A 15,336-nucleotide genomic window follows, 5' to 3' on the forward strand; every position below is an offset into this window, starting at 1 on the left:
TCTACCTCATGGCTCTCAACAACAGTGCCCAGGTTTGTTCCTGGCTTCGCACTCAGGAAGGAATCACTCCTGGTGGTATTTGGCAGACCGTACAGGATGCTGAGGATTGAATCTAGATTGGTCGCATGCAAGGCAACTGCCCTACCCATTGTACTGTCTCTCCAGCCTCCTCAGGGCTCTCTTAACATATTCTCTCTCCAAGTTCATCCAGAGTGAATAGGCTCTCTTCTCCCCCATGAGTGTAAATAACACCTACATGTTGACAGTTGCTATGTCCATCCTTCTGTGCATTGGTCTCATATTAATGCTATTTCATATAGTTCCACCTGAAAATCATGCAGGCATTGCAAACTCACTATGCCAAAATATGAACCCATTTCTTTATTACCTCCCACTTGTTCTTCCCACAGTCTCCTCCCTCTCAGCAAAGGTTATCACAATCCAACCATTTGCTCAAGCCAGAAACTTGTGAGTCATTCTAAACACCTCCTTTCCCTTGCCTCCCACACTCAATAGTCACCAAATGTGCTGAAGTACTTCCAAAAACTGCCTCAGATCCATCCACTTCTCTCCATTGCCAAGGCTGCCACTCTAATCCTCACTGCTGGTTATTTTCTGGGACCCAGTTCCACTTTTGCCCTCCTTGTGCCATTCTCCACTCAGTAGCCATAACAAGTTTTCATTTTAATTTTCTAGTATTTGGGGACTCTGCCTCTAGTAGTGCTGTGCGCTGGGAGCTGTTTCCAGTGATAGAGTGCCAAGGAGGTATCTGGGACCAAACTAGGGGTTGCTAGTTGCATTCATAGCACGGGCTTTAACTATATGAGCTCTCTCCCTGAGCCCCATCGTAATCTTTGAAAGAACAAACCACACCCCCGAAATATCCCTTATAAAGTAACATTGGATATAAGCTAGAAATTCAAAATGTGGGGCTAGAGCCAACAATACAGCAGGTAGGACCCTTGTCTTGCACACATGGGTTTCATACACAGCACCCCATACGGTTCCCTGAACATCATCAGAAGTGATCCCTGAGTTCAGAGCCAGGAATCCCTGAGCACCACTAGGTGTGGCTCCCAAAACAAAAAGAAACAAAATCCCACAAAATCATCCCCACTGTAGAAAAACCAAACCAAAACACAACGCTTAACATGTTGTGTAGGGTCTTTGCCTGACCTGACTCCTGCCCACTTCTGCAATCTCATCTCTTGCCACTTTCCCCCACTTTAGCTCTTCAATCATTCTATTCCAGTCACCAAGTCTTATTTTGTTCTTCCTTCAAGTGTGCCCCTGCTGGGGTAGGTCTTTCCAGATCTTTTCTTGGTCATCTCCTCCTTAAGCTTCAGATTTTAGTATATTATTATGTTCCCAGTGAGAATTTCTCTACCCTCTAATCTAAATTCTGTTCTTGTTCTTTTTCTTTTCTTTTCTTTCTTTTTTTTTCTTTTTGGGTCACACCAGCGATCAGGGCTTACTCCTGGCTGTGTACTCAGGAATTACTCCTTGACAGTGCTTGGGGGACCATATGGGATGCTGGGATTTGAGACTGGGTCAGCCACACACAAGGCGAACACCCTACCCATTGTACTATCACTCCAGGCCCTCTTCTTTTTTAAAAAAAAAAAAGTTCTGCAGAGCATCTTGTTTTCTTCTCTGTGGAAGAATGACTCCCCAAATCCACGCTCTCAATTTTCTTTTGTAGTAATAGAACTTAGCAGGGTCTACGCTATGTAATAGCAGATCAGCTAACAAACTTTGCTTCCTCTTTTCTACCTAGATGTGGACATTGACTGCCACACTAATCCTCACCGGGGATATATGTGCAAACTCAGGAGATATTTGTGCAGACATACATATTCACTTGTGGATGAATTCAAAGGCTTTGAATTCAGACTACCTATGTATAAACTCAGATTCTATCACTAAAGAAACTACCAGAAGCCTAGCTTCTGTAGTGATATTATTTAACTTTTCTATGTATCAGGCTTCTCTTTTGTAAATAGATAACACCACCTACTTGTCTCAGATTTTTCTTGGTGAGGATCAAATAAATATTTAAAAAGTGCTTGAACAGTGCCTGGAAAAATGAGTCCTTTAAGTGGCAACTACTGTTACTATGATCATTATTATTATAATCCAGTGTGTATATTTTATTTGTTATGAAAAATTTAATCAGAGCTTGGGGGATAGTACAGTGTGCCAGACACTTGTCTTACACCCTGTCAACCTGGGTCCAGTCTCCACACCACATACAGGCCCCAGAGACCATGAGAGTGATTGCTGAGAAGAGTCAGGAATAAGACCTGAGCACCACTGGGTGTGGACCCCTTCCCCAAAATAATAAGTTAATAAATCTGGCCAATGGAAATAAAAGAAACAAACATTACAAGGAGGACTAACAAATTGAGTAGGAGTAAATAGTTTGTGAGACAAAGTAGGTAGTGAGTACATTAGTGAAAAGCACTGAATATTCTAAATATTCTTTTTTATTTTGTTCTGTTTTCAGGTAATTCCCAGTAGTACTCAGGCTTTGTACTTACAAAGCTTACTCTGGCTTTGCACTCAGGGATCACTCTTGTTAGGGCTCAGGGGATCATATGGGAAACTGGGGATCAAACATGCAAGGCTCTCCATGGGGCCACGTGCAAAGCAAAATTACTTGTGAGAGACAAGTAATTGTCTCTATACTATAGTATAACCACTATCTTTCCAGCCCCCTAAAATAGCCTTAATATAGCAAATCCTAAGGACACGAGGCATTCAATATTCAAAGGTTAAAATGACCACCCACTGAAGATAGCTAGGCAGCTTTCATTGTTCTCTGTGTGGGGGGAAAAATGCAAATAAAAAGTCCATGGCAACTCACCAGTCTAAATTGTGCTCTAGAACTGTGGCTAGACTGACTTACTCTCCCGATCAAGAAAGTGTGTGTTAGCTCTGGTCCCAAGCACCTTCTGTCTATCAAGGCCCCTCATTCAACCTCGGCTATTGATCTATTCAAACTAACCAGGCATCAGTAGGGTATGCTGAAGGAGGAGAGATTGTATGTGTGCATGCGAGTGTGTATATGTGTGTGTGTGTGTGTGTGTGTGTGTGTGTGTGAGAGAGAGAGAGAGAGAGAGAGAGAGAGATTCTCCTATGCTCATCCTAGAAGTTAACTCCTGCCCTATCTGAAACAGTAACACAAGGGCTAGAAAGATAGTACAGAGGTGAGGCACTTGCCTTGTACCCAGCTAACCTGGGTTTGATCCCTGGCACTGCATATGATTTCCTGAGCCCTACTAAGGGTGATCTCTGAATACAAAGTCAGGATTAAACTCTGAGTAGTCAGGTATAGCCGCTCCCCATCCCCCTCATAAAACAAACAAGAGACAGTGCCTTGGTCTTTAAATGATCTGGTGTGGCTCTTCCAACGAAGCAAGAATTACCCTCCCCAGTCCGCAAGCTCAGTTCATTCTGCTTTCCTTTTTCCAAATACAGGAAAGGCCCTGAACCAAGGAAGACCTGTAGTCATTAATGTTCTTCCTTTCCTTATTCTTTCATTTTGAAAAAGGTGTTTCTCTAAGAGCTGGACAGATGATTAGACTGAAGAAGATTATGCTGGTGGCCAACTGGGTACTTTCTGAGCAGTTTGGTTCCAAATAACACAGTGGGAAACTGTCTTGAGCCACACCAGACCAAAATCTGTCATGTCTGAGTGCAGCAACCACCTTAGTCTCTCTCATTTGAAACTCTAATGCTCACCACCTTTAATCGTTTTCATTCGTATGCAGCTTCACAGCAAGCAAATTTATCAGAGCCAGTGACCCTCTGGGGCTCTGGGTGGGAGCACAGACTTCAAATTTTTCTTTTTTTTTTTCAAATTTCTCATCTTTAATCTTCCTCAAGGAGAGACCCCACACCCCTCAAACTGCTGACGGCCAGTAACATCTCAATCAGTTATGATTTCATGGTTAGGAAGTTAAACGCTAGAGTCAGGGATGTAATCCACTGGTAAAGCACTTGCCCTGCTTCTGTGAGGTCCTGATTCCACACTCAGCACTGCAGCAGAATAAACCAACAAAGTTAACTTTGGAAATAAAAGGTGCCTCTCCTTTCTACTTTGAATAGATCGTATTATCTCTCAGCCTCGGGTTTCCTCACTGGTAAATGGGAATACTTCTTCCTTGTGCCTGCCGACTTCCCGTAAAAGTTAAATAGCACTTAAGCAGCGCTTCGTATTTAATCAATACGGGCTGCTGGGATTCTTGGCATGGCCACGCCAAGCCCTGGAGCTGCCCGCGACCCGTGCTGGGCCATCTCCCCGGCCCACACGAGGCACAGCACGACACCTGCTGAAGGATGACACCTTCCCAGCCAAGTTGTCCCTGTCCCCACGCCCAGCCTGGGAGCCTAACCAGAAAGACGACTTCGATTTCGCTCTCACCGAGACCCGCGGAGTTACCTGCGCAGCCCGGGCCGCGCCATCCCGTCCCGACCCGCTGGGCGCTGGTGAGTCGGGACCCCCCGGGGCGATCCTCTCTCGCTCCCGGCCTCGGCGCAGCGGGTCGGGAACCCGGAAAGAGACACGTTGTCGGAGCGGCCGAGGCTGGGCTGTCAGTGTAGACTACAAGGAGGAGAGATCCCAGCTCCCCACCACCTCCCGCTCTCCAGCCCAGCATCCTCGGGCAGTCCACCCCCCCACCCGGGGGGGGGGCTATCGCTTCTGGGGTGCCTGGAAGCCGGGGCCGTCGGCTCCGGTGCTCTCGGCGCGCGCCCCCTGCAGGGCCGGGCCGGGGTCCCCCGGGGCCCGGAGGCGCGGGCGGGCGGTGCCGACGCAGCCGCCGCAGGAGGCGGAGCGCGGCGGCACCTGGCGGCGGGGCGGCGGCGCGGAGACGGGACAGCGGCCGCGAGCACTGAAGGCCGGCCCGGCGCCCCGAGCCGGACAGCCAGCAGCGACGCCCCGATCGCGGCCCGCAGCCCCCCGCCGCAGTCCCCGAGGCCCGACATGGGGCGCGCAGCCCCGATGCCCAGCACCGCCGCGCAGCGCCCCCGCGGGGATACAGCGCCCCGCGCCCCGCGCCGCTGAGCGCCGCCGTCGGCCGCAGCAGGTGAGTCGGGCGGGGCGTGCAGGGAGGAGCGGTGGGGGGAGAGCGGGACCCTGGCAGCGCCCCCCCTCCCAGAATCTTCCCACCCGGTCGCCGGGCCTCCCGGAGGGGACGTCCCCCGCCCGCGCGCGCCCACCTGCCGTCGGGGGCGGGGGGGGGGCTGCAGAGGCGGGGCCCGGAGCCCGGGCGGGTGCGGATGGTATGGGTGCTCCCGGCCCGCGGCCTCCCGGGTCGCCGTCACGGTTCTGGGGTGCAGGGGGTGCCTGCCCGCGCGGGCGGCACTTCCGCAAACGTAAGTGAGCCGGGAAAACAAAGGCGCTGCCCGGGGGAGCCCGGCCCGGCCCAGACTGCGCCCGCGGGGAGACCGGCCCCCGCGTCCGGGCCTCGGTCGGCACCCCCAGCCCATCCCGCGACCCCCACACGCCTCCGGAGAGAGAGGACCCGGGACGCACAGGCACCCCAGCGGCGAGGACGCGCGGCCAGTTGTGTGGAAGGGGAGATTGCAGGTGCACAAATAGGAAAAAAACAAACCAAGAAGATTCCCCCCCCCCCCCTCCTCCCGCCGCCTCCTCCTCTGGCCGGCGGCGGCGGTGCCCTGAGCTGAGCGCCTGCCCTGGAGCCTGCTGGTCAGCCTGGCCTAACGCATCCCTTCGGAGAGCGCAATGAGGGGTTGCTCGTCCCTGCGCAGAGCCCGCCTATTTATCCCCTAGGCAGCCCCCGGTAATTCGAACAGGGTGGTGGAGAAATCCGAACGTCGCCGGGCCCCCCTCCGCAGAACAGACGTGCCTTCGCTGCTGCCCTCAAAGGTCGCTTTTTGCCACCCCTCCACGCACCCTCTGTTTGATAAACACCCTCAGCGCTGCTGTTTGATAAACACCTGACAGCAGGGGGCCCCTTGCCTGGCAGTCCCGGGAGAGAACCATAGGAAAGACTTGGGGTTCTATCCCAGTTGATGTCTACATCGTTGCATATCCTTGGGCGTGCCACGTCGTCTTGCGCCTCCGTTTTCTCACATGGTAGAAGAGGTGGTGGCCAGGTTTCTCCATAGTTAATATTCTCGGGCAGTTTGGTAGAACTCTGCAAATGAATGAGTGGACAGGGCAGCTGGGTGTACAGTTGGTCAGCAACGGAGTGAACGCAGATGTGTATTTGGTAGATGCCCGCTTCCCTAAGCCCTGGCCGCGGGTCAGCTAAAGGTATGGCCTTGTCAAGTCCAAACAAGCTGGCAGGAAGCCTTTTTTTGTGTGTCTTGTAATACTTAGGGGCTGCTGGTCACTAGCAGTCTTGGAGGTTGTTTTCTGTTGTTTTGTGGGCCAGTCAGATGGTCACAAGTTGTAAGTGAAATTTGGAATTGCTTAGGAGGAGGCTGGGACCTTGCTAATGAGTCAGTGCCTGATACTGGGGGAGGGGGTGGGGGGGAGAGAGGCCATGCATGAAAGCTTCTCAGCTCTTTAGTGGGTCCTTTCAAAGGCACTTTCTTTGTATAAATAAGGTAATTAGGAGAAGGCAAGTGAAAACACTACAAGGAGAAAGAAAGCAGCAAAATGTGCAGGCATTTGACGGTACAAAGCATTGGATCACAAAGGGCCATATATGCTTCTAAGATCATTCACTTTGGAGCACTGGCTACATTCAGGACACCATCTGAAGCACTTGATTTCTAAATCTCTATAAGATAGCTTCTCCCCCCCCCCAACCCCAGTTTTGTGGATGATAAAGATGAAGCTCAGAGAGAAAGGGAATTTACACAAACCACATAGTCAGGTGGCCTTAGACTTGACCCCAAGCCCCAGACTCCCAGATTGCCACACATTGTCCCTCCCTGCTCAGAACTCATTAAGCCTCACCACCCACGCAGGTGTCTTTCTTTGCTTCTTTGCCTTTGAAAATTAATTTTCCTTCATCGTACATTATATGTTAGCATTTATCCACGCAGGCCAATCTCTGTATTTATAAAGCATCTAATTATGCATGTATGTTTGTTCATTTGTTCTGGTCATTTTTAAGTTGAAGGCAATTACAAAAGTTAATACAACCAGACATAATATTTAATATTAGGCTGGCAGATTATTGCATTTCTTTTGATGGTCAGTAAATCTTTAGCCATCTCACTAAAGGGCAAGGGAGAAATGCAATAAATGCAAATGTGTTTGAGGGTTTGGTACATTTTCTTGAGAAAAATCAAGATGCGTTAGTAAGCAAATGAAGGAAATGGATAAAAGATTTATTTGCATATATTTGTACATGTGTCTGTCTACCTCACTGTCCCCTAATAGTTGACACTGGCTTCCTATCTGAAGGAAGTGACAAGAGGAGAATATTTTTACCTTTTACCTTATGAAATTATGTTTGTTTTTTTTCCTCCGTCAATTTTGGAACAAGCCTTAGTTTAATGGACTAAAAAGGTGGCAAAAAGTATCGCCGATTCATTTCTTTAAAATCCAAAATAAGGTAAAAATGGAGTGTACCTAAACCCAGTACTGTGAAGGAAGTGAAACGTAATGCAGGACTTCAAAGGGAAAGATGATATTCTGGGAATTGCAGGTTATGGGAGCAAAGGTTGAAGACTTTTTCTTAGATGACTGGTTTTTACCTTTCCTGACGTTATCTGCAGTTTGTTCCACAACACCCTTCAATTTTTCTTAATAACAATGCTTTGACATTCACCTCAATTTATGTGCTGGTCTAGGGCAATATGAGTTTCTTTCTCCTGGTCTTGCTGGTAGGCATTGCTCTTTACATAAAAAGTGAGAGAATTAAATTTACCTGCTATGTCATTTCATGAAACAATGGCGTTCTGGATGACTGGGTACAATTATTTTTAGCAGCATAATTTCAGGAGCAGTGAGTTATTAGGTTAGTCTAGTATGTGTATTTATTTAATACAGTCCCACAATTCTGCTCAATGTTATGTAATGCTAACAAGTCATTCCTGAGAATCCTTAAAAATTAATGCATTTCCCTGTTCAGACTCAGAGATCCAAACACAAATACATTCCTACTTTTCAGAATCATGCAACTGTATCTGGGTAAACTTAGTTAATTATAAATGTGGTAGGTAATTCTGAAAAAAGAATCTTTGTAAAATTATTTTTAGGGTAGATAGTCCAACAATTTTAGTTGTTATCCAACAATTAACTTAAGGTTCTAATTATGCTTTTGGGTGGAAAGGAATCTCAGTTCTGTGATTTAGGAAGCTGTGGTTTTCAATAGGTTTTCTTTAAACCCAGAACTCAATGGGAGGGCTGGGATGATATACAGCAGGTAAGGCACTGCCTTGCTTGCAGTCAACATGGGTTCAATCCCTGGCATCTCCTATAGCCCCCTGAGGACCACCAGGAGTAATTCTTGAGCTCAGAGCCAGGAGTAACCCCTGAGCATTTCCAGGTGTGGCCCAAAAGCCAGGAGAAAAAAAAGTAAGTGGGAGAATCCTACCTTCATACAAAGCCAGCATTGGTAAAACTTTTTTTCTTAGTATAAAACTCATATGGCATTTTCCAGGGATAGAAGTTTGGACTCCTGGGAAAAGCAAGTATACATATCTGATATAAACTGTGTATGGGATAATGAAAGCACTAAAATGTCTCCATCAAGAACATTCCATTTGCATTTATAATTCCTCCATGACTAATTACCCACTATTTACTGTCTGTGGCCATTTACCATCTTCACTAACTGGAGAGGAAGAGGGGCCAGTGTGAGCCTGATTTGTCATCCTAAATCCTGAAATGCCACATTATCCTCTCTGGCCCTGTGTTTGGAAGTGAGTAACATTTCTTTTGCAACTTTTTTAGTTTTGTAGCTTTTTTTGTTGTTCTTTTAAAAATCTTAAAGGATTTTTACTTACAGGGCCCGAATAATAGGCAGGGGGTAAAGCACTTGCAGTGCATGCTGACACCCTGGGTTTGATCCCTGGCACTGCATATAGCCCCCTGAGCACCACCAGGAGTGATTCCTGGGTGCAAAACCAGGAGGGACCCCTGACCTCTCTCAAGGGTGACCCAAAACCCCCAAATATATATTTTTATTTGCTCTTATATAAGATTAAATTGTCTAAATTCGTGGTTTTCAATGACTGGTATACACAGATGTGAAAAAGGTTAAAAACCATAGTTACTAAATTAAATTGGTTAACCAGGCAGTTTTGGGAAATGATCACAATCATTTGCTAAGGCTCCAAAACAAAGCACCGCCACCCAGAAGTGAAACACCTAAGCCTTGAGCTTATGTGTGTGTGTATGTGTGTGAGTGTGTGTGTGTGTGTGTGTGTGAGTGTGCTGTAGTTCCTCCTTGCAACTCCTATTGCTTATTATACAAATACCTCCTCTGCCTTGATAGATGTTGTGAATGTGGCTGAGCCCTGAGTTTGTGGACTGTGCTTAAGAGATGTCAATGTCGGGTCGGGGCTGGAGCAATAGCACAGTGGGTAGGGCGTTTGCCTTGCATGCAGTCGACCCAGGTTTGATTCCCAGCATCCCATATGGTCCCCTGAGCACTGCCAGGGATAATTCCTGAGTGCAGAGCCAGGAGTAACCCCTGTGCATCACCAGGTGTGATCCAAAAAGGAAAAAAAAAAGATATGTCAATGTCTGGATATGAAAAAGAGAGCTCTGTATTGCCAGTGACATAGTGGTCTGCTGCCATCTTCCGAACAGGAAAGAATGGTACAAAGAGGGTCAGAAATGGATGCTCTTTGAAAAGCCGTGTTTCAAAGTATGAAAAGGATTCCAGAAAGAGCACGCAGACTGTTGTTTTGACATTTGATCTAGGGCACATTGGAGGGGGGGTGGGAAATACATTCAGGGAAAGTTCTGAAGCTGAAAATGGGAAAGCCCAACTTTTTGAGTGACTCTGAGGAAACGTTTTAATCTGAAACCACAAGGTGGACAAGGGGGAGAGCCAGAGATGGGGAGACATGAGTCAGCAGTGGCCGGAGGGAGCTCTGGTGTGGCTTTGTGGAGAATAAAAGGAGAACTAGAAAGAGGAATCTGTGTTGTCTCAACAAGCCTGATTTGTGGGTTGATTGTGCCAGGGGAAAGTGAGTCAGGAGCCTGGGCAGGGAGTTGGCTGTGTGTGTGTGAATATGAAGAGAAGACCATGTGCCTCCAAGTTTCCCCTGGGACCCCCTCATCATGAGCCTGCTACAGCTCAGGGACAGGCCAGCAGTGCCCAGACTGAGAAACGGAAGGGAGAGGTGGAAGAGAGGGTCCTTATGAGCCATGTAGGGGAATTCTTCGCTCCAAACTGCTCCAGTACTGGCAGGGACAAGGCTAAGGTAGAACAGACTTGGGCCCAAAGTCAATATGGTGGCTGCTCTTTACAGAGCATAGGTCCCTGCACCCAGCATCTGAAGCGGAACCCGTCTGAGATCTGTGACTTTTGAAGAAATGCACTGATCTGACCCAGCACAGTCAGGCTTCTGTAACTGTTCTGGAGTGCATTCTAAATTCTATTTCAGAATCATCTTTGTGGAATTGTGTCTCACACAAATGAACCTAGATTCACTTTGATGAGGGAGTTTGATAAAATTAAAAATAAAAAAAGACTTCTTATCCATCCTTTCAAAGGGGCCTAAAGAATACTGGGTTTTCTTGGGGGGAGGGGGGATGCTTGTTTTTGGCCACACCTAGCCATGCTCAGGGGTTCCTCCTGATTTTGCACTCAGGAATTACTCCTGATGATTCTCAGAGGACTATATGGGATGCTCGGGATCAAACCTGGGTCAGCAGCATGCAAGGCAAGTGCCCTACCCGCTGTACTATCTCTCCAGCCCTAAGTACCTGCAGCAGAAAGTGTCTAAAAACAGTGCCCAAAGCCCATTGGTGAACACAGGGATAAACAAACCAGCTTTGAACCTCACTCTGACCTTTCAGGATCTGCAGGATCTAGGGGTCCTGGTTGCTATGCATATTAAAAAAAATGACACCTTTTAAAAATAAATATTTTTAAATGATACTTACTCTTTGAGGGAAAAATTCAGAAAAATATAAGGAAAAAAAACTTTTATTTTACTGCTTAGAGACAACCCCTGGGAAACTGGTTATTTTCAAGGTTTTTTTCTAAAATGCATTTTATATAAAGTACTTACACTCATAAATAAAACAAAATATACATAGACATTTGTCTTCTGCCTCTCTCACTTAACACAATGCAAATGCATAGGTTGTAAACATTTCCTCAATGTTTATTTTCTATTTAAGTTCTATTTTCTACCCTGTAAATGTTAAGTTTCTGTTTTTCTCTATTGTTATGTCATCTTATATATGAATATATCCTAAGTTTTTCAATTCCCCTGCCTCTTTAATGTTTCAATTGTTATGAAGACTACAAAATAAACACTCATACATTTAAAGCTTGCCTTCTCAAAAGTTTATACTTTTTCTCTTAAAGGAGCTAATATTCCTCATCCTTATCAGCATTGGATATTTTTCACTTTCAAAGATATTGATACTATATGATAAAGTGGTTCATTTTTTATGGTCTGGGTAATCTTTCTGAGAAAACTAGATGGCACATAATTCCTCAGTTTATCATAGTATTAACAACAGAAGAATCAGTTTTAGAATGCATATACTGGAATGCGCTATGGTGTAAATGATCATTTACACTATATAGTTAGGGAATACGAGTTAAAATGATGTAGAACTGTAGCACTGTCATCCCGTTGTTCATCGATTTGCTTGAGTGGGCACCAGTAACGTCTCCGTCGTGAGACTTGTTGTTACTGGTTTTGGCATATTGAATACGCCATGGGTAGTTTGCCAGGCTCTGCTGTGCAGGCAGGATACTCTTGGTAGCTTGCCGGGCTCTCCACTGTAGAAAATATATTTAAAATATTTTTTTTTGTTTGGGGGCCACACCCAGCTCAAGGCCACTACTAGCTATGCACAGGGACCCAAGTGTAGATCATATGGAGGTTGGCTGTTAAATAAAGTAAGTTCTTTAACTCTTGAACTGTATCTCTGAATTCAGAAAGTGTATTTTAAATCATGAGGTATATATTCTGATCTAAGTTGTGCACTTAAACACATGAGGATGAAGTACCTGTGTATTTCTATTTAAAATGTCTTGTCTTTTGGATTGTACTTTATTTAACTTTCTCAGTGTGTAATAGTGCAACATCAGACAGCTATTAGCATCAGTTTTGAGTATCATGTACCATTATAAATACGGGATTATTTTACATATATCATCACATGCCACTGCCATAACCTAATGTTATATTACCACTGCTTGTAGTTGAAATTCTATTAGAATTCTTATTTGTCTACTATCTGCTTTTTCTGGGGTTCCTAGTATTTTAAAGCCTTGAATTAAAGTCTATACTATAAAGTCTATACTTATTGCATTTACCAGCCAGTTCCTTCCTGGAAAGACTTTTAAAACATATGTGTGCAACTCTCTATGTGAAACAGGAATTCATGTAAATAGGTTTAAAAGCTAAACCAAAAAATGTTCCATAGAATTGTAAGATCCCTTTGTTTTTTACTCAGGTGCACTCTGTAGACAATAATTTACTGAAGAAAAACTTTTCTGTAAAACTTTAAGCCATTAACCACTTTCAGTATCCTTTAACAAGTTCTTCATTTTATGCTTTGAAATGGGTAGAAAGTGGAAGTTTTTCCACATTAGTTTCATAGGAAGAAACACATTTCTATTCTTCAGCATTCTACATTGTTTGATAATAGTATGGGTTTAGAATAATGAGTGTGAGCTTGCCGTGGCTCCTGTTCTGTCAGACCTCTGCTTATGTGATCTGGTGTCCCCCTCGTCCCTCCATTTCTCTTCTGGCCCTGGAAAAGAGCTGTTAACCTAATTGGAGTTTGAAGACACTGCCTCTACGTTCATAGAGTCATCAGGCTCGTACACTGCATAGTGGTACTTGTAGATTTTTCTCTCTGAAAATGTGCACTCCTGGTAGAAAGCGTATGAGAGTTACATTATCATGGATTGGAGAAATGTGTGATGGAAGCATCATGACTCACTCAGAAGGGAGTAGATGCCTATGCATCACACATTTCTGTAGTGATACTCTATGGCTCCCACAGTTTGGAACCGTTGCCCTGGAGAAAGCTGATGGCAGGTGATTCTGTGTTCGCTGTTGTGGTTCAGGACTGGAAGGGCCTGGAGCTCAGGGCACAGTGGTTTTAGGAGATGTGCTGCTGGCTCCTGAGTTCGATAAGCACAAGGTGTTTACCTTTAAAAATTATACTTGCTATAACCCTTAGTTTCTTTAGTGTTTTTCATTCAGTACCAGCACTATTTATACAATGTGGAAATGTTTTCTAAGCTTCAGTAATTAAAGTATGGTGAATATTGGAAACCTGTTTTCTTCCTCACTTTGGTGATTCCTAAATAATTTCATTCTAATGGGGCCTGGAGTGATAGTACAGCAGGTAGGGCGTTTGCCTTACATGTGGCCTGAACCCCAGTTCAATCCTCAGCAACCCATATGGTCCCCTGAGTACTGCCAGGAGTAATTCCTGAGTGCAGAGTCAGAAGTAACCCTGAGCATTTCTGGGCATAACCAGCCCCCCTGCAAAAAAAAAAAAAAAGCACAAAATTTTATTGCGCATGTAAATTTTTGATCTTTGTTTCAGAAGAGATGATTTTGCATTGGTTCTACTTTTATAAAGCTTCTGTGATCCCCTTAAATCACTATTGTTTCCCTTCTTGTCAAATAAATGCAGAATATCAACAGTATATTTGATTAATTTTACTAATTTGCATGTCTGTTGGATTTTTGCTATTGGAGAAACTATCAAATTGAGTTTCCCTCCCTCCCTCCCTCCCTCCCTCCCTCCCTCCCTCCCTCCCTTCTACCCTTCCTTTTCTCTCTCTCTGCCTCTCTTTTTCCTTTCTCCCTCTCTCCCTCACTTCTCCTCTTTCTCTTTCTCCACACATCTTTCTCTCTCTTCCCTCCCTCCCTCCCTCCCTCCTTCCTTCCCTCCCTCCTTCTCTCTTTCTTTCTCTCTTTCTTTCTTTCTCTCTTTCTTTCTTTCTTTCTTTCTTTCTTTCTTTCTTTCTTTCTTTCTTTCTTTCTTTCTTTCTTTCTTTCTTTCTTTCTTTCCTTCTTTCTTTCTTTCCTTCTTTCTTTCCTTCCTTTCCTTTCTCTTTTTCTTTTCTTTCTTTTTTGTTTTGAAGCTATACCTGGCAGTAACCAGGGCATACTCCTGTCTCTACACTCAGATATCACTGCTGTTGGGGCTTGGAGAACCGTATATGATGCCATGGGTTGAGCTGCATTCAGCCACATGCAAGGAAAGTTTCTTGATCTCTGAACTATTATCATGTGGGAGCCAGGAAAAGCAAAAACTGTTTTAAAAACACTTTTTCCCCATGCTATAATATGAACTAAAATGGTTCTTCCTACTAGGCTTGTTTTAAGACAGGAAGTTTATTCGAGAGGTAAAGGAAATGAATTTCTGGGACCTGCTTTAAGTTTTTACTGCAAGCTAATATTTAATCAGTAGCCTAAAACAAATAGAAATCCTCTATGATAGTTTATATGGTCAAAAGGCCTAAATTACAAGCTTTAAAATTTGTTTAGTTGTGTTTTCTACAAATGAAAGGGAAGATACACTTGGGTTTTATTACTAAAGTCATTTTTGGAATATAAAGACTATTTTCCCCTCCCCAAAAATGAAAATTATGTGTTCTTTTTACCCTCTTAAGGGAAACATGTTAGGATTTCAGCTCCATAGCACAGCGGGTAAGGTGTTTGCCTTGCAAGAGGCTGACCGGGTTCGATTCCTTCGTCCCTCTTAGCCCGGCAAGCTACCGAGAGTATACTGCCTGCATGGCAGAGCCTGGCAAGGTACCCGTGGGGTATTCGATATGCCAAAAACAGTAGAACAAGTCTCACAATGGAGACGTTACTGGTGCCCGCTCAAGCAAATCGAACAACGGGATGACAGTGCTACTTTCTCATTTATCATGTCACACATACAATTAAAATATTCCTTAGGGGACTCTGCTTGAAATGAGTAGGTAATTCTGGCCTGAGATGCTTATCATCCCAGTCCATTATCCATGTTGTGCTCTTGAGCGAGCCAGAGGGCATCTCTCTTTTCTCCTTCCTAGTTAGGCTGTGTACATGGAGTGGATAAGAATATAAATTCATGAGCATTATGTATAAAATACTGTCATACTTCAGGCACAGTGCCAGGATTCTTGAAAACTGACTCGGGAAGAATGTTTTGGGAATAGTTACAAAATAAGGCCCAGTGTTGTACTTTAAATAGGCCCT

General features: G+C 45.0%; 1 protein-coding gene across 2 annotated transcripts in view; it reads left to right on the forward strand.

Moving 5' to 3' along the window:
* Positions 1-4,850: 4,850 nt before the first annotated feature.
* Positions 4,851-15,336, forward strand: part of MFSD6 (major facilitator superfamily domain containing 6) — a 78,998-nt gene continuing 68,512 nt past the window's right edge. The window contains exon 1 of one of the 2 annotated variants that reach the window (XM_055120965.1): positions 4,851-5,090. The gene's annotated coding sequence lies outside the window, so the exon portion shown is untranslated. The remainder of the gene's footprint in view (positions 5,091-15,336) is intronic. The other variant, XM_055120963.1, reaches the window with a different exon arrangement.

This window comes from Sorex araneus, chromosome X (assembly GCF_027595985.1).
Source record: "Sorex araneus isolate mSorAra2 chromosome X, mSorAra2.pri, whole genome shotgun sequence".
In the NCBI taxonomy this organism is placed as follows: Eukaryota; Metazoa; Chordata; class Mammalia; order Eulipotyphla; family Soricidae; genus Sorex; species Sorex araneus.